Genomic DNA, 19,744 nt, shown 5'->3' with positions numbered 1-19,744 from the left:
GACTGGCGCCCCTGGACGGCGGGAAGCGCAGGGAGCCGCAGGCCCGGGGCATCCAGCCGCGCACCGGGAGCCCCGCCGCTGCCTCGGCGCCTCCTAGCAGCCGCGCCGCTGCGCCTGGGAGCAGCCCCTCAGCATCCCGGTCCCACCCGCAGCGCCCGCCAGGCCCCGGCCCGCCGCGCTCGGGACGGAGTCAGAGGGTCCGGGCGCGTGCGAGGGTCGCGGGCGCGCGAGGGTGCGCGCGAGGGTGCGAGCCCGCGTTGGGGAGACCGAGGCTGGGGGCGTGAACGGGCGCGCGCGCGGCGGGCGGGGGTCGCGGGGCGGGGGCAGACCCAGCCCCTCACTCGCCGCTCGCCTTCCCTTTGTGTCCGCGGCCGTCGCCACCGCGTCACAAAGACCCCGGCCCGCCCGGTGAGGGGCGCGTGACAGAGCCGCGGGCGGGAGGGGTGGCTGCGACCCCGCCCCGCGCACACCCCCAGCGCTCGCGTCGGCAGCTCCGCCCCCGCCCGCGGCCGGCGCCGCCTCCGGGGGAGCTATTGTTCCTGCGGCGGGGCGGGAGCGCCGAGGGCGGGGGTCGTAGGCGCTCCTCCGCCCGGCCGCGGGGAGCTGGCGGGCGCGGGGATGCTCCGTAGGCATTACCCTGACAGACATTTTTGCCGCCCTTTGCAAGTGGTTTTGAAGCATTTCCTTCGCTCAGCAGCCAGGCTGGGAAAGAAGGGCAGGTGGTCTATTATACATCTATTTTCTAGGTGAAGCAACTGAGCCACAGGGAGGTGAAGGTGACTTGTCCAAGGTCACAAACCAAGAAATGGCCAGGACGCGAATTGGAACCCAAGTTCCGACCCCCAACTCTGCAGTTCCTAGAGATGGGCTAAATTTCTAGGCTCCTCACCCCCACCCTTTCCCACAGACACCAACTGAATTTAAAAATCTGTTTTGCCCTCTCCCACTCATAGTAGCCAACGTAGAGAGCAGATATGCCATATTCAAGACCTGGACGAAGCCCTTTACGAGCAGAGCATTCTCTCCAATTCTTTTTTACAGCCCTACAAGGGAGTTTTCATTCTCATCCCCATTCCACAGATGAGGAAGTTGGGACCCAGAGAGGTAAAGTGATCTGACTCCCAATCCAGTGCTCTCCCTATCACATCATGATAGATGAGATTTAGCCTCAGGTAGTAAGATTATGGAGTGAATTGTTCGAAGGTGTCTGACTTTTTTCATAGACTATGCTGCTTCTCCCCTAAGAAGAAATTTCTTAGTCTCACTGAAAAACTGATAAATATGACTCAAAAATTTTAGCGTGTGGGACAAGCCACCACAAGCAAAAACACATCAGGGGAAATGTTTTCAATGTGAATAGGAGACAATGTACTTAATAGAAAGAACATAAATCAAGAAGAAACAGTTGACACAACAGAAAAATGAGAAGAGGAGCTGACTTGTCTTATTCACATAAAATACAGTAAATATATGAAAAGATATTTAAACCCACTAGTAATGAAAGGCAGATTAAAACCACAAGATTTTTTTCCTGAAGATGATTAACAATAGTTAAAAGAATTGACAGGGGCGCCTGGGTGGCGCAGTCGGTTAAGCGTCCGACTTCAGCCAGGTCACGATCTCGCGGTCCGGGAGTTGGAGCCCCGCGTCAGGCTCTGGGCTGATGGCTCAGAGCCTGGAGCCTGTTTCCGATTCTGTGTCTCCCTCTCTCTCTGCCCCTCCCCCGTTCATGCTCTGTCTCTCTCTGTCCCAAAAATAAATAAACGTTGGAAAAAAAAATAGAAAATATTAAAAAAAAATTGACAAAACCTAGCATTATTAATTTATACATTTGGGGAGGACAATTAGACTATATATATCAAAAACCTTTAAAATATGTGTACCCTTTAAACCTAGGAATTCTGTGTATTGGAATTTATCCAAAAGAAATAATTGTACATGGGGCACCTAGGTGGCTCAGTAGGTTAAGCACCCCACTCTTGATTTCCACTCAGGTCATGATCTCATGGTTCATGACATCAAGCCCGAGCGGGGCTCTGCACTGACAGTGTGAATGAACCCTGCTTGGAATTCTCTCTCTCCTCTCCCTCTGCCCCTCCCCCACTCGCACACACATGTTCTCTCTCTCAAAATAAACATTTTTTTAAAGAAATAATTGTACAAGCACCCAAAAATGTGCATATGGATGTTCATCAGAGCTTTTTTATAATAGTAAATATAATCTAAATGTCCATCTGGAAAACAAAGTATCCTGCCTCTTTGTACACAGGAGTATTTTGCAGTTTTAACTATGATGATTAACTGACATCATAGTTTACTGACATGGAAAACAGCAGGCTACTGATGAGTATAATAAAATCCTGTATTTCTAAAATATACGTGTGTGTGCGCATATCCATAAGAAAGAAGTCAAGAAGAATATACAGCTATATATTAACTGTGACTATTGGGCTTATGAGTGGCCCTTGTCTTTTATATTTTTCTGTTTTGTCTGAATTTTTTTTCAATGAAAATTTTTGTTATAATTTAAAACTCTCTTTTCTTTCAAATTGTATTTTCAACATACTTTTTATATAAATTCATATTGTTAACATTTTGTTAAGACTTGCCTCAAACCTCTGAACTGTTAGCAGTGGCATAGCAATTGTTACAATGAAAATTCAGCTTCTGGCTTCCAGTTCAGGTATGATCCCAGGTTCCTGACTGCTAAGCCACAGCTAGCTAAAGGCTCCTTCTCAGACCATTCCCTCAATAGCTTCTCTGCTAATCTTGACCTCTTCTATGCTTCTTTTTTGCCCTCTGTCTTGGCTCTTTCACCCCCTGTATTCTGCCTTTAATTTTCATTTGACTGCTAACCATAGCTCAGGCATAAAAACTAAGAGGAGACAACCCTTAAATAAAAAGCAAAAACACTGTGGCCATAAATCACAAATTAATTTACATCTGCACCTTCCTCCAAATTAGGTAGGAAAAATTAAGCATAGATTTCTCAAAAGTTGTCAAATTGAAAAGGACTCTACTTCAGAAATAGGATTTCTCTGACCTTAATTATCCAATCTCAGGAAAAAAAGATCTTAGTGGTCATCTAATACAAACGTCACGTGCTTTAGTATTGGTGACCCCAAAATGTCAGGTAACAAAAGAGTATGGGACTCACTACATGAAAACCACCCAGAGAGTTTTAAAAGAAAGTAGATTTCTGAACACCACTCCAGACATGCTGGGAGTCAGGGGGTGGGGGGGTATTCAAGTATCCCTTATTTATATTAAAGTTCTCTAGAACCTCACATGCACTGCCAGTTTGGAAACCCCTGATCTAACCTTGATCAGTTATGGCTCCAAAACAAACAACCATAAAACCTTAGCAGTGTGCCACAATAAACATTCATTTCTCATAAATCTGGGGGTTGATTAATCTAGACTGGGCTTGGCTGAATGGCTCTGCTTCAAGCTGCAGGTCTAGCTGAACTTGACTCTGATCTTCTCCAATATTACTCTTTTGGGGGTCCCAGCTGAAGGAGCAGCAAGCAGCTACCCGGAGGAACTCTTATGGAGTTGGCAGTGGTGCAGGAGGGGAAGCCCAACTGTGCAAGCTTTTTTCACACCCCTGCTTACACTTGTCTATTAAAATTCCACTGGCTCAGTTGAGTCTCCTAGCTGAACCCAAAGACAACAAGTAAGGAACTCTACTCTGTGGAGGTGAGTGAGAGGGAGTGAATACGGGGTGAATATTTTTGAAAAAAAATCTATCAGAAATCCTGTACTTGAATGTCATTATTTATGATCTGTCAGAATATTTTCAGCTCCCAGTAACAGAAAAACCAACCCAAATTAACTTAAAAAAGGATTTATGGGCTCAAATTAAAAAAAAAAAAAAAAGGCAAAAAGTAGTGCCCTCTCCTATGAGTTGGCTTTGTCCTCAATAAGGCTTCACTCATGGAAAACATCGCATTCCTTCAAGAATTCTTTGTGAGCATCTGCTGTGTGCTAGGCACCACAGTAGCCTTGAGGGGTGAGAGATAATTCTGCCTCACTGTCTCAGGAGGAGGAGGGGAGGACATCTGAAAATTAGCAATTACAACTCAGTGTGATAAACACTAGATTGAAATGGAGCATGAGGGCGGGGGTAGGAGTAAATGGCAAATCCTACTCCACACTCCCAGCCTGGCCAAAATTTGGGCTTTTCTGGACCTCCCGCTGCAGGGTCTAGCTGCATAATGAAGGCCTGATAAATGGTAATGAGACAATTTGGGACTGACAAATTGGCCCTAGTAGGAGAGAGTCCCAGCACTTGAGCTCAGTCCAGAAACACTGAAATGATTTATGGTACAGCACTGACACAAGCCTGGGGCTGACCTCTGGCCTTCTTGAGAAATTGGACTCCCCTTCCTAGAGAAAGCAACCCTTTTTAAAAAAAAAAAGTAGGGGTGCCTGGGTGGCTCAGTCGGTTAAGCATCCGACTTTGGCTCAGGTCATGATCTTGTGGTTTGTGAGTTCGAGCCCCGCGTCGGGCTCTGTGCTGACAGCTCAGAGCCTAGAGCCTGCTTCAGATTCTGTGTTTCCTTCTCTTTCTGCCCCTCCCCTGCTCATGCTCTGTCTCTCTCTGTCTCAAAAATAAATAAAACATTTAAAAAAAAATGTTTTTAAAGAGGGAAATCATTCATTCATTCATTAAGTCTGTACTAAAGACCTACTTCTCATTCCTGAAAATACAATGGTGAGCACAACAGACCTGGTCCCTGTCTTAATGAAGTTTACAGTCAAATATTAAACAATTATGCAAATAAAAGTGAAATTGCGGAGCACCTGGGTGACTCAATCAGTTAAGCATCCGACTTTCAATTTCAGCTCAGGTTGTGATCTCGCTCTTGGTGAGATCAAGCCTGGCATCAAGCTCTGTGCTGACAGAGCCGATGGAACTGGCTTGGGATTCTCTCTCTCTCTCTCTCTCTGCCCCTGCCCTGCTTGCTCTCTCTCTTTCTGTCCCTCAAGATAAATAAAAAAACATTTTTAAGTGAAATTGCAACAATGTTGATAAATACTATGAAGGGGAAGTTCAGAGGTTTACAAAAAGGGTGAGTAAAGTTAACCAAGTGAAGAGGGAGTGTTCCAGGCAGAGGGAACATCATGAGCAAATGCCTGTGAGTAAAAAGGGTCTGAATGTCAGCCAGTGTAGTAAAGACAGCAAGGTCAGCTTGTTTTAAACCTCATTCATTGATTCAACAAATATTTACTGAGTATCTACTATGATGTAGGCACTGTTCTAGATGCCAAGAAATAGCAGTGAACAAAACAAAGTCCCTGCTTCTTATAAAACTTCTAGTCTAGTGAGGAGACCTCATAACAATAATACCAGTGGGAGAGAATAATTGTTGGATCAGGCCATAACAAAAGCAACTATAATTCACAGAAGACCTACTACATCCCAGGTACTGCCAGCCACTTTGTATTTGTTGTCACTAATCTTCCCACCCACCTGTTGGTAGGTATTATTTCCATTTTATAAATGAGGAAATTGAGGTTTATGAGGGTAAGTGACTACTCAAACTACAAAACTAGGAAGTTGGAGTCACCTGACTCTGGTTCCAGAGCCCCGCCACATCACTAAGGTGAGCGAGCTGGTGGAGAAGCATCATCATCTAATACAAAATGGAGCAAAGATTGTCACCACTGAGACTGCAGCCACCAAGGAGTGTGCACAAACAGTCCTGAGCCCCCTGCCAGCATGTCAGGAGACTTTAGTTGGGGCTTCTTGTGATCATGCAGGGATTACAGTAATGTGATTACACTGCTTGTAATTACAACTCCAGTTGAAAGCACTATGATTGTTACCCACATCCCCTTAATGGTCCTCAATTACATAGATGGGCAGAAGCCAAGGAGGCAAGGGTTACAGATATCTGAACAAAAAAGTGCTATGGGAATCCAGAGAAGTAGCCTCACTCCGCCTGGAGAACAGGCTTCACCACTATAATTCTGTCAATTTGAAAGGCTTCTCACCCAAACAGTCTCTATGAGTGGGTAGGGAGACGGAGGCGGCATCTCTGGGTTTCTCCTGCAGGTCTTCTTGTCGTTCAGTTGTGCAGTATTGCCCTGAATACAGAATTAAGATTTTTCCTCATCTTTCAGCAAATGGAAATTTTCAGCTGCAATTCAAAAATTTCTCCCAGGGTTTAACTCATAAAGGATTGTACCAAAGAAATAGCTTCTCTGACAATCACACATAAATGGTAGTAAGAGGTATAGCATCGTAATTAAGAGTGTAAGCTTTGGAACCAAACCATCTAGTTTTGCATCTTAACTCTGCCACTTGCTACCTCTATGACCTTGGGCAAGTTATTGAACTTCTCTATGCCTCAGTTGCATAATCTGTAACGTGGAAATCAAACTTCTATCTGCCTCACAGTGTTGTTTTAAGAAGAAAATGGGTTTGTATGGGCAAAATGCTTAGATTCATGCTTAGTACATTGTAAGTACTCAATAAATAATTGGCTAGGAGTAGTCGTGGCAAAGTAAGCACATAATAAGTGATAGTTCTTATTAGTGGCAGTAGCCGTTAACTGCATTTATATACTAGGCTAAGAGCTTCATGTGTATTATCTAATATAATGTTTCCAAAAACCTAATGGGGAAGGTGATATTATTATCCTCATTCTGTAGATGAGAAAACTGAGATTTGGAGAGGTTAAGTCATTTGCCTGAGGTTACACAGTGAGCGGTCAGCAGGACTGATGCTGAAATCAAGGTCTGTCTGACTCGAAAGCCTATGGTCTAAAAAAAAAAAACTCAAAAGAGATAAAGTCAGCAGTCAAAACAGTTCATATGAGCTGGCTGGTTGCCGGAGAGACCTGCAGGAGGGCAGCCTCCTGACTGGCGGAGGCAGCCAAACAAGGAGGAGGAAAGTGGTGACAAATAGCCAGGTGGGTCAAAGGGAAGGACACGAGGTTACAGCCAAGAGTCTGGGAACTTGAGAATGGCATCCACTGAGCTAAGAATCATGAAAAAGAGAGAAAGCAAGGAGCTAACTACGTGGAGGGATTAAAGTGAGCCCAGTGGAGTTAAATAACTACATTTTGCCACTGTGTGTATTTAAGTATGTCAGCTTGCCTCTGTATGTATACATATGTATGGAACATATGTCATTTGCCTGTGTGTGTACATATGTAATGAGTATATCAGCTTGCCTCTGTACATATGCAAAAGTGCCAAGCATATGCCATTTTATTCTCTGTGTACATATGTGGGGAATGAGTATATATCAGGTTGCCTCTCTGAGAGGGTGTATGTATGCAAATCTAAGTGTAACAGCTGGGCTCTGTGTTTGTACATGCACATTTACATGTGTGTATCCATGCACACATCACCATATATAGCAAATCATCGGTACATGTACATGTGAGCTTAAATTGAGTCAGCCGTTTTTTAATTCTCCTCCTTTGGTTCTAAGTTGAAAATTATTTCCTACAGTCTGATGGCCTTAGGACTCAACATCAGGGTCAATACAGTTAGACTCGGCACTTAGTCTGGGTTCCTAATTAAGGAAGTTATAAAGGTGAAACAAAGACTGCGTGCTAGAGCTGTTTCTCTCAACACAGAACAATCATAATAAGACTCAGGGCAGCTCTGGTAGTGGTGGTTTCAACAACAGTGGGAGCAGGGGTCAGGGTAGGGTATGGAGAGTGGTGACAGTAGTGCCATTCATCCGACATCCATCTAACAGTGTTTGTTATGTGCCAGTGTTAGGCACTGAAGATGCACAAGTGAACAAGATAGACACAGTCCCTGTCCTAGAGTCCAATAGGGAGTCAGACTTTAAACAATCCATTACAATTGTGAAGGGTTTTGCAAAGTATGTGTGAAAGCATCAGACAGGGACCCCTTACATACCAGGGGCTAAGAGTATCAAGGAAAACTTCTCCAGAGAAGTGACATTTAAGCTAAGGCTGGAAGACTGATGAAGAGTTAGAAGGAGATAGAAAGAGAACAGTATTCCATGAAGAAAGTTTGACATAAAAAAAAACGAAAGAATATGGCAAGGTTAGAAACAGAGAAGACAGCTGTGGCCGAAGTTTTAGAAAGTGAGGAGGTGAATGACATAAAGAATGAAGTTGAAAAAAAAAAAAAAAAGAATGAAGTTGGAGACTTCAGGAAGCACAGGCCAGATCACACAGAGCCTTTAAAACCAGAATAAGGATTCAAACTCCATCCTAAGATTATAAACAGGAAATAGCCTGCTCAGATTTGTGTTTTTAAAAGATTACTTGGGGGGCACCTGGGTGGCGCAGTCGGTTAAGCGTCCGACTTCAGCCAGGTCACGATCTCGCGGTCCGTGAGTTCGAGCCCCGCGTCGGGCTCTGGGCTGATGGCTCGGAGCCTGGAGCCTGTTTCCGATTCTGTGTCTCCCTCTCTCTGCCCCTCGCCCGTTCATGCTCTGTCTCTCTCTGTCCCAAAAATAAATAAACGTTGAAAAAAAAAAAAAAGTTTAAAAAAAAAAAAAATAAATAAATAAATAAATAAAAGATTACTTGGTTAAAGGCATGAACTGTAAAGTATGTTAATTATATCTCAGTGATGCTATTGAAAAAATCACTTGGGCTGCAGTGTACAGAGTGGACTGGAAAGGCACAGTGTACCCAAGAAAACCATGGGAGAGCTATTGCAGTGGTAAGTGATGATGGTAGCTTGGACTAGAGAAGATGTGGACAAGTAAATGAATTAGATTAAGGGAGGGGGGAATCAACAGAATCTGGTGACTAACTAGATATATAGGGGCTGATGGAGAGAAAGTGTCAAGCCAGGGTTAGCCCTACCTTCAGTGGCATTCACTAAAATAGCCATTTTCAGAGATGAAGCAGGTTTGGAGAGAGGATGATGAGTTCAGTTGTAGGCACACTGAGTCTGAGGGGCCAGTGAGGTATCTGTATGAAGCCATCAGTAGCAGTTGGATTTATAAGTCTGGTGTTCTTAAGAGATTTACACTGGGCATAGAGTGTGGGAGTCATCAAAGGATCAATTAATTGAAGTCATGGAAGTGGATGTGATGACTTGAAAGTGTAGGAGATTCTACAAAATGAGAAGAGGGCCTAGGCTGAAGCCCTGAGGAACTCCAATGGAGGGGACTAGAAAAGAATTGCCAGAAAATTAGGAGGAAAATGAGGAAAGAACAATGTCATAGTGACCAAAAGGTATTTCAAGAAGCAGGACGTGGTCAACTAGTCAAATGTTGCTGAAAGATCAAGCAGATGAGTCCTGAATAGTGTCCAATGGCTATATCCACTTGAAGTCATCGGTGATTTTAGCAAAAGCCATCAATAAAGTGGTAGGGGCAGAATCCAGATTAGAGCATGTTGAGACATGAGTAATAAGTGGAAAATGGAGAAGAACGTTTAAACAGCTTGGCTGTGAAGAGAAGGTGACTGTAGGTAGAAGAGGGACTTTTTAAGAGATGAGACTGTACAGTATTTAAATAATGATGATAAAGATCCAGTGGGGTGGGGGGAGTTGAGTATACAAACAGGATAAAGGATAACCAGTAGTGGGATAAGGATAATTTCAAGATACTTGAGAAGACAGGAAGGGGTGGAATTCAAAGCACAGATGGAGGGATTGACTTGAGAGAAGACACTTTCTTTGTAACAAGAGGGAAGATAGAATAGAGGCTGACTCATGTGGGTATTACACATATGGTATTGAGATATCGAAGAAATTCCTGGATCCTGGCTTTGATGTTCTCTGACAAGAAAGGGAAATAGGGGTGGAGTGGGCATGGTGGGTGGGGGAAGTGGCTGGATCAAAAGGCAGGTGAAGGCAGCTTTGGCCCCACTGTAATCCCATAAACTCCCTCCTTAGACTTTCTACCCCAGTCTTCATCAACCATCATTGATGTGGACAATCTCATTCTCCCTATCTTTTATGCAAAGTTCCTTTTTTTTAAAAAACTGACCTAAAACATGCAATGTATGTACTAGACACCACTTCAAATCAGGTACCTAGCCCTCTCTCTTAGCCAGATTACTGCTCTACTACAGAGAAACATGGGGTCAGATTTGAGAAGAGTGGTCATTGATGTTAAGGGGAAAGAAAACGTGATTTTCCCAGCACAGCTCAGGAGAGATCCACAGCACCAGAGGCACAGACCAGAAAGGTACCCAGAAGCAGGAGTGCTTAGGAAAAGGAAGTTAGGAGCCTTTTATCTCAGGTGTGCACTTATTAACATGGGTGGGGGGAGAGGAAAAACCTACCCCTCTTCCTACTCACCTCCAGAAGAGGAGTTCTAAGGGAGATAGCTTCTTTTTCTTTTTTTTAACATTTATTCATTTTTGAGGGACAGAGCACAAGCAGGGGAGAGGCAGAGAGAGAGAGACAGAGGCAGAGACACTGAATCTGAAGCGGGCTCCAGGCTCCAAGCTGTCAGCACAGAGCCCGATGTAGGGCTTGAACTCATGAACCACGAGATCATGACCTAAGCCAAGGTCAGACACTTAACTGACACTTAAGGCCACCCAGGCGCCCTTAAGGAAGACAGCTTCTTAAGGGGCAAAGGGGACCCTTTGCTTTCTGAACTAAATTCAGATTTTTCTCAGATCTGGCATACCTTCTTTCCATATGAATGCTGGCAAATAGTCAAGACTAATTTAATAATGATTTTGTAATCCCCATGAAATAACATCAGAGTGATGATCATTGATGGATGCTAAAACCATTGGGTGGAAGTTTGTTGGGGACAGAATATTCAGAGTCTTAAAGTATTACCCCACAGATAACTTATTACCTATGAGTGAAAAACACAACTTTATAATGGAGAGAATTAGCAGATAGTGCCTTCACCAGGTGATCAAATTTAGCCTCACCAATGTAACTCCCCACGTTATGTAATGAGAATATAACATAATATACATGCTAGTCTTGCCAAAGAGGTTTAACCTGAATCAAATCTAATCATGAGGAAGAAATCAAATAAATCCAGCATATGGGGCACATTGACAAGGCCTGGACTTTAAATGTAATGTCATGAAAAACAAAAAAGGAGAGAAGAGAGGTTTGTTCTACATTAAAATAGACTAAAAAGACAAAACCAACCAAATGCAATAAGCCTTGATTGAATCTGAGAAAATCAATAGCAATAAAAGACATTCTTAAGGCAACTTGAGAAATTTGAATGTAGATTACACATAGATATTATTGAGTTAATATCAGTTTTCTTAGGTGTGATAATGGGATCATGGTAATGTAGGAACATGTTCTTAGTGCATGCATGCTGAAGAATTTAGGGGCAAAGTGTCATAATATCTGCAGCTTTCAAGTGCTTGAGAGAGAGAAAAGCCATTAACAATTGGTAAATCTAGGTGGAGGGTAAAAAAAAAAGATTTTAAAATACTCAATGCAGTCTATTTCTTCATCAAACATTTTTTTTTTGCCATGACCTTGGGTAGCTTTATGCTTATAAGCATAAACTGTGCTTCTTAATGTGCTAAATTAAATTAGATTGAAATCTTTAAAAGCATCATAGCAAGAAAATTGCTCTGCAAAGCTTTTTAGACATAAAAGAACTTCTAATTTGTGTAGGAGTATAAGTGAAGATATGGTAAAGTGGGAGAGAGAGCCACAAAATAATAAAAAGAACACTTTCCTAGGAGTCAGAAGACCTTTGAGTCCAGCACTTAACCACAGGAGATGTTAGATTCTCTGTCAGCAAAGTGGGGCTAATGGTATTGCCTTCATCATCTTGCTGTAGGTACAGGAGAAACAGAATGTGAAAAGGCTTTATCAACTGGAAAGGAGTATGCAAGTGAAGTGATTTTTATTATCATGCCATGCTGATGTCCTATTAGCAGTGGTTCCAGAACTGTATTATACCTAACAAGCAACTGGAAAGCTTGTTAAAAGTGTAGATCTACAGGGGCACCTGAGTGGCTCAGTCAGGTAAGTGTCCAACTCTTGATCTGGGCTCGGGCCATGATCTCACCTTATGGTTCATGGGTTTGAGCCCTGACCTGGGCTCTGGGCTAACAGCGTGGAGCCTGCTTGGGATTTTGTCTCTCCCTCTCTCTGAGGCCCCCCTTCTCAAATAAGTGAATAAACTTAAAAAAAAAAAGTATAGGGGCATCTGGGTGGCTCAGTTGAGCGGTCGACTTCAGCTCGGGTTATGATCTCACAGTTTGTGAGTTTGAGCCCCATGTCAGGCTCTGTGCTGACAGTTTAGAGCCTGGAGCCTATTTGGGATTCTGGGTCTCCCTCTCTCTGCCCCTCCCCTGCTTGCGCTCTCTCTCTCAAAAATAAATAAACATTAAAAAAATTTATTAAAAAAAAAAAAAAGTGTGGATTTCCAGTCCGGCCTTCAGGGATTCTGATTCAGTAGGTCTGGGTTGGGCCCAGAATTTGCTTTGTGAAAGCACCCTCACTTTCTCTGGTGAGAGGGATCTGAAAACCACACTTCACTGCCGTGGAGGTTACCGTGATCTAAAATCCTTGGACTCAATGTTTGGTTCGTGGATCAGCAACATCACCAGCACCTTGGGAGCTTGTTAGGAATGCAAAATCTGGCTCCACCCCAGATTTACTGGACCAGAATCTGCAATTTCAACAAGATGCTCAGGTGACTCCCATGCACACTAATGTTTGAGAAACACTAATCTACATGCCAAAACTGATCGGTGGCCTCTCTTCTTCGTCTTGGTCCTGATTCTCCGCTTGTTGTCAGACAGAATTGAGCTACTAGCTTTGCTGTTGCTGACACCCTTAACCTCATTTAGCTCTTCTTTCGGCTTCTCTTTGTTTCTGGCTCCTCAGTGGTGGAAGATATTCGATAAACATAACCAAAGTTGCTTATCTTCTCACGTGCTGTAAACGGACAATCAAAGCAAACTGAGTTGGTATCTAAATCTAGTTAAGCTATTTACCAGGTATGTGATTTTTTTTCTTATAGTGACATAAAATTTACCATTTTAACAATTTTTTAAGCATACAGTTCAGATATGTGATACTGAACAAGTCACTTAACCTCTCTAATCTTCCATTTCATTAACTTTAAAATATAGGTGATATTACCTACTGCTGCAGAGTATTTTAAGCATTAAACGAGATTTAAAAAAAGAATTAAATGATACACATACATGCCTAGAACCCACAGAAGATGTTCAATAAATGCCAACTCCCTTCCTTTCATTCTAAGTAGATTTCAGACAGCGCTGATTTTACAACAGATGCCATCTACTGAAATCAACTGATAAGAATTTCAAAGCATATATAAAAATGTACATATTATTGCCTTAGAACAGGGCAATTTGTAAAATAAAACTATTCTATAATCTATAGCATTGGCCAGTTTGAAATAGCTAAAGGAAAGAGTACCCAATTGCATTTTGTTGGGAAAATTACATTTTGGGAAGCAGCAACCCTTTTGTACCCATTATATAGAAGTTCTTGCACTGACTGTACTTAGATTGCTTTAGAAACAATTCAAGTACAATCATTATCCTAACATCAATAACTTTTACAAGTGGAGCTTTCAACCTTGGGGCTGATCCACTTGGATGCAGTATTTGAATTCCATTCATGTGCACATAATCTTTTAAAGAGATGCTAAATTGAAAACTTGGGTTACATGCAGTAAATTGAAAAGATTAGTTTACCTTGAGAATTAGACTAATTAGAACAGGGGAAGGGAATTTAGAGATTCTCTCCTCCAACAGCCTTATTTTACAAATAAGGAAATTAATATCAAGAAAGACCTAGTAACTTGCCCTCACTCACATGATGAGTTACTAGCAAACCTGGGACCAGAGCCCAGGTTCCAGGAGTGTGTCCTGGTGTCACTTGACTTTGAAGAATGGGTGACACTTCAGCAGCATAGGTGATGGGAAGGGGTTATGGAGAGGCCGACAGCACTCCTGGTAGAGGGATCAATGGAAGTAATTTCACAGAGCCAGGCTCTGAAATGGAGAGACTGATGAATGTACCCAGGAAGTGTCAGAGTGGGGAGGCTGGAAGGAGAGATTAAGATGAAGTTTTGTGACGTTAGAAGAAAGTCCTGGATTCTCTTGTAACACAGAATATCAGAAGAGAGTTTTAGGGACTCTTTTTTATAGTTTATATGGCTCTTCCATATTTGTAGTCTCGTTATAGCAATCTTGGGAAATAGATATTATACAGATGATGATCTAATATTCAGAAGGTCATGTTCTTTGCAAAACTAAGATTTGAACTAGGGCTCTGAATAGCAAGGCGGTGTATTATGATCCTTTTTTTGTCTGTTTGCTTGTCTTTGTTTTTTGTTTTTAAGTAATCTCTGCACTCAATGTGGGACTCAAACTCACAACCCTGATATCAAGAGTCGCATGCTTTACTGACTAAGCCAGCCAGGTGCCCCATGTGTATTATGATTCTTAAAAGCATAAGCTCCAGGGGCGCCTGGGTGGTGCAGTCGGTTAAGCGTCCGACTTCAGCCAGGTCACGATCTCGCGGTCCGGGAGTTCAAGCCCCGCGTCGGGCTCTGGGCTGATGGCTCAGAGCCTGGAGCCTGTTTCCGATTCTGTCTCCCTCTCTCTCTGCCCCTCCCCCGTTCATGCTCTGTCTCTCTCTGTCCCAAAAATAAATAAACGTTGAAAAAAAAATTAAAAAAAAAAAAAAGCATAAGCTCCAGAGCCAGGCCACTTGGGTTTAAATCTGTCTGGCCCCATTTAGAAGCCATATAAACTTGAGAGAAAAAAATAATGGCTAAAACTTAGTGTTTATTATGTGCCAGGCTCTGTTCTAAATGCATAGAACTAAATACATATTACTCATTTAATCCAACATCCCTATTATCTATTATCATCACTACTTTAAAAGCTCTCCTCCAGGAGAAAGAGGAGTGAAAGAAGTAAGGAAGGAGTGCCTCAGTAGAAGATGAAAAACAGGGAAGCATTTCCTCCTAGATTCTCTGTTATTATATGGTCTCAAGTCTGGTATTCCACTGGTTCCCTTCGACTTGGGATACTGTGGTAGATTAAATTATTGTTCAAAATATTCACCTCTTCACTTCACCTTCTTAGGAGGACTCTACTTCCCTCTGCTTGACTTTGCGCCCAGCCATATGACTTGCTCTGGCCAAGGAAATATTAGCAGATTTAACACCAAAATTTGAAATAAAAATGCTTCTACAGTTGGGCTTGTCCTCTTGTACTTCTGCTATCACACTGAGAAGAGCTTCCCCTGAATAGCTTCTGCCCTGCTACTCCCTAGACTTCTCAGTGGTTAAGTGTGAAGTAACCACCCTCCAATCCTACAGAAGATCTAATACTAGCCCATCCAAAGACACTCTTCGAGATTCAAGTATAAGAGGGGCGCCTGGGTGGCTCAGTTGGTTGAATGTCTGACTTCAGCTCAGGTCATGATCTTGGGGTTCATGGGTTCGAGCCTCACCTCAGGCTCTGTACTGACAGCTCAGAGCCTGGAGCCTGCTTCAGATTCTGTGTCTCCCTTTCTCTCTGCCCATCCCCTGCTCATGCTGTCTCTCTCAAAAATAAATAAATGTTAAAAAAAATTAAGAGGTGCCTGGGTGGCTTGGTGACTCTTGATTTCAGTTCAGGACATGCTCTCACGATTCGTGAGTTCAAACCCCATGTCAGGCTCTGCGCTGACATGTGGAGCCTGCTTGGATTCTCTCTCTCTCTTCCTCTCTCTGCCCCTCCCTTCCTCTCTCTCTCTGTCTCTCACTCAAAATAAATAAATTTAAAAAATTTTTAATTAAAAAAAAAGACTCAAGGGTAAGAATTTTGAGGCACCTGGGTGGTTCAGTCAGTTAAGCATCTGGCTCTTGGTTTCAGCTCAGGTCATGATTTCAGGGTTCACGGGATCAACCCCCACATTGGGCTCTGTGCTTACAGCACAGAGCCTGCTTGGTGTTCTCTCTCTCCCTCTCTGCCCCTTTCCACACATGAATGCTTGTGCTTTCTTTCTCTTTCTCAAAATAAAGAAACTTAAACAAACAAACAAATACTCATGGATAAGAATCTAGATCCATATGTATTTCACCAGCAGAGCAACAACCACTGAGCTTCCTTCTTGGTGACTCTGGAAGCTGAACCAGAAGAATGGGACAAAACCTGACACCTTCTACTTCTACTGACTTCTGCTACTTACAGTACTTTCTCTATTAACAAGCATTCTTTTTATCAAAAGTAACCTATCTCTTAAGTAACAGGGTTTGGAATCTCCCCCCCACCTCAATAAACCCACAAAAAGAAAACTCAGAACAGAACCCAATTAAATCTCTTGGCAGTCACCAGGAGAAGGAAGCCCATATTTATGGATGGAGAACCTCCCGCCCTGAGCCCTTTAATAAAGGTACAGGTTAATCTTACACACACATGCGCGCGCGCGCACACACACACACACACACACACACACACACACACACAGTGGCAGTGCTGTCAAGGCATCTTGCAAGCAGAACTAGAGTTTCTGATCCTCTCATTCAGAAGTAGTGGATCACCATTCCGTCCATTCCAATGAGTGGCAACAGTGAGGGAACCCTCACACAGAATCTGGGTATCTGGATAATGTAGGAATATAAGTTTTCCACCTAATGATGATAAACTGCACTGTTAGGGTAACAGTCAGCTTGCAATCCTGACAGTTACAGTGGGTTATGGAGGTTCAATAGGTATGTTCTTTAAAAAATTTACTTAAATCACCCTTCTATAAATTGAACCTCATTCTAAATGCACCAAAGGGCTGTTTTAGGAAATGTCATGTTGAAATTTTTCACAAAGAAAATAATCTCACTCTTGTAACTTTATGTAAGTTTTCTACGCTGGGTGTTCCTGAACCATAGTGCACCTGGGTACTTCCCCTATAAAGGAGTTTCTCTACAGGAGGGCATCCATTCCACAATGACAACAATAATGTTAAAATGCTTTACATCACTCTTTATTTCAAAAGTGCTTTACTAACATAGACTAATCTTCACAACATTTAAGGGAGGTAGATAAGTATTACACCACTTTCACAGATGGAGAAACGGAGGCAAAGATTAGTAAATTGTGTTGAAGGGCATAATATATGGCACGATTAGGAAAATAATTTGTTGCAGTCACGGATCACTGGTGATCTTGCCCCATGACTTCTGAGTCCCACCAACACAAAAGTAGCAGATGCAGCATGGAAGCAGGTTGTCCTCAGTTTGGCTAGTCTAAGGCTACGCTTCTCCTTGTTGACCCCAGATGTTGAATGTGCTGCCCTTTGGCCAGTATTTCCCTCACACACATTCTCACATGACTCCACCTCTAAAACAGGGGAGAGTAGGAGCTATGGTGGGTACAGGAGGAGGGGCTGGAGGAACAGGGCTGGGAAGGTGGAAGACAGAAAACACGAACTGGTATCAAAGCAAGGGCGAGGAAGAACAGGAGGAGCCACGGGAGGCAGCCCAACGAAGAAAGCCAGAGCAGAAAAGAAGTGTCACTCCATGTGAAAAGCTCAGACATCCAGAAATGCTATTAAAAGGGTAATTCTTCACAATGACATTACAGAGCCATTCCTCGTGGCTTTGCCAAATATAATTATCAGGTCCTTCTGACATTCCCAGGGGGCAGAGCCATTCCTCTCCCCTGGTCCAAACCAAGTGCTGATGTAATTGACCTGACACTGCAGAGGCTGTTGACAACTCAAATGCACTCTCCCACCATGCTGCCTCTTCTTCTAGTCTCTTTCTTCCAACAACAACAACTACAAAACAACAACAAAGTCAATGCCTTTCAAGATTCTCTCTGCAAAATTCCTAAAACGTTCCCTAAAACTTTGATGAGTAGGGTAGAATTCCATGTTTGACTTTTATAAAGGGGCTGTAATAGGCATACATGGGCATGAACAGCCCCTCTCGGCCAATGCCCCTTTCTACAACGTGGGACACTAAAGAAAGGACCTTTTCTGATCTTTCTAGGGCAAAGCCATTGTAAGTGATGGTGACATGCACCACCACCTGCATTGGAGGTACTGGTGGCCGAGGCAGCACCAAATGAGGGGGCTGACGAAGACCCTGGGCTAAAGTGTCATCGGAGGGACAGGCGGAAGAAGAAGTCAGAGCAAAGAGAGGCCAGCCACGGCAGAGATGGGTAGAGGTGCTCCCTCCCATTCCATGTTCGAGGCTGCATGGAGGCAACAATGTTAGTTCATCTCTCGGCACTTCCTAGGTTGGGTCAGAGCCAGAAATGCATCCTTTCTTCATTTCAATCGGCAGCATGGTTCTTTCTGGCACATAGCTTTAACACCTCACCCCTCCTCTCCAACAAGAGCAATCAACTGCCAAGCCTGACTGATTCCACCTCTGCAGTGCCCTTCATATTGGTCTCCCTGTCTGATGACAGCCTCCTCTAGATCCTATCATCTCATCCTGACCAGGGCAAGACCCTCCTACCTAATCTCCTGCACTCCAATCTTCCCTAAACTCAGTTGCACCTTCTCATCTTCCTCCTGGAGCACAGCGTTCATGCTGCTGCCCAATTTGGAAATTCACCATGTTCTCACTGCCTCCCAATTATGTGTCTCATCATCTTGAATCTTCAACAGATTGCATCTGTTGCATCTAGCAAAGGTTCTCTTCTTTCTGAACCTCCACCTGTCCAAATGCCAACTCTAAAGACTTAGCTCAGATACCACCTCTCCCAAGAGGTCTTCCTTCCCCGAGGAGGTGGCATTTCCTCTGAGCTACAAATGCACTTGAAGACATGCACTAATGGAGTACATGACAACTGCGCGTAAGTCTTACCTCCCCGACTGGGTGTGTCCACGATTTGGCAGGATGGTGAACTGTCTTAAAATTTGTCTATTCCCTACAGCACCTACCAAGAATTGGTTATTGCATATCCAACTCAGTAAGGAACTGCTCAATGGTGAAATGAACATATACCTGCCCATGAATGAAGACACCAAAGTACACTGCAGGTGTGATCTGACTCTCAGGATAAAACAAATCCATGATATAATTTTGAGGGATGGGATAGGGGCAGGCAGGTGGGACTATCTGTTTTGGAGTCGAGAGACCTAGGACTGAAGTTCTGCTTTGCCATCTACCAGCCACTGGTCTGGTACCAGATGATTCTTCTCTGAGCATCATTTCCTGACTTCTGCATGACCTCACAGGATTAAGGATCAAATGAGACATAACTGTGAACTCTACACCACTGGTTCTCAATCCCAGTGATGTATCATAACCTCCAATAAACCTTCTGAAAAATGTAGAGGACAAGGCCCCAACCCAAGTCAACTGAACCAGAATCCTCTGGGATTGGGACCAGGTGGGACTAATTATTTATAAAATACTATTTTTATGCATAGCCAAGGTTGAAAACTACCGTTATAAACTCATAAATACCGTTAACAGTAGAGCATGGTACTTTAGGCTTCGGTTTAATTATCCTTTATGTGGTTAGGAATTCATTCTGTTTTCATAATTTCATTATGTGTGTGAGCATGTTTTGGGTTGTTCTGCATTGCTGTTTGTGTGCCTAAGTGATAAATTCTGAGAGAGGATAATGTCCAGCACACTGCTATACACAAAGTGTACCTAACCCAATTTGGGAGAGTCTGGGGAGGATGATAAGTAAAAACTTCACAAAGGCCTCTAAAAAACCTTGCTACGTGGAAGTGTGGGGACCAGACAAGCAGAACTGGCAAAACTGGGGAGCTTGTAAGAAATGCAAAATCTCAGGCCCCACTCCAGAAGCTGCATATTAACAAGATTTCCAGATGGATCAGTAGGTGAAAC

This window comes from Lynx rufus, unplaced genomic scaffold (genome assembly GCF_022079265.1).
Source record: "Lynx rufus isolate CCGP_SWC_20201006 ecotype Redwood Valley unplaced genomic scaffold, mLynRuf1.p SCAF_10, whole genome shotgun sequence".
NCBI lineage: Eukaryota > Metazoa > Chordata > Mammalia > Carnivora > Felidae > Lynx > Lynx rufus.
Note: the sequence above shows the minus strand (reverse complement) of the source record.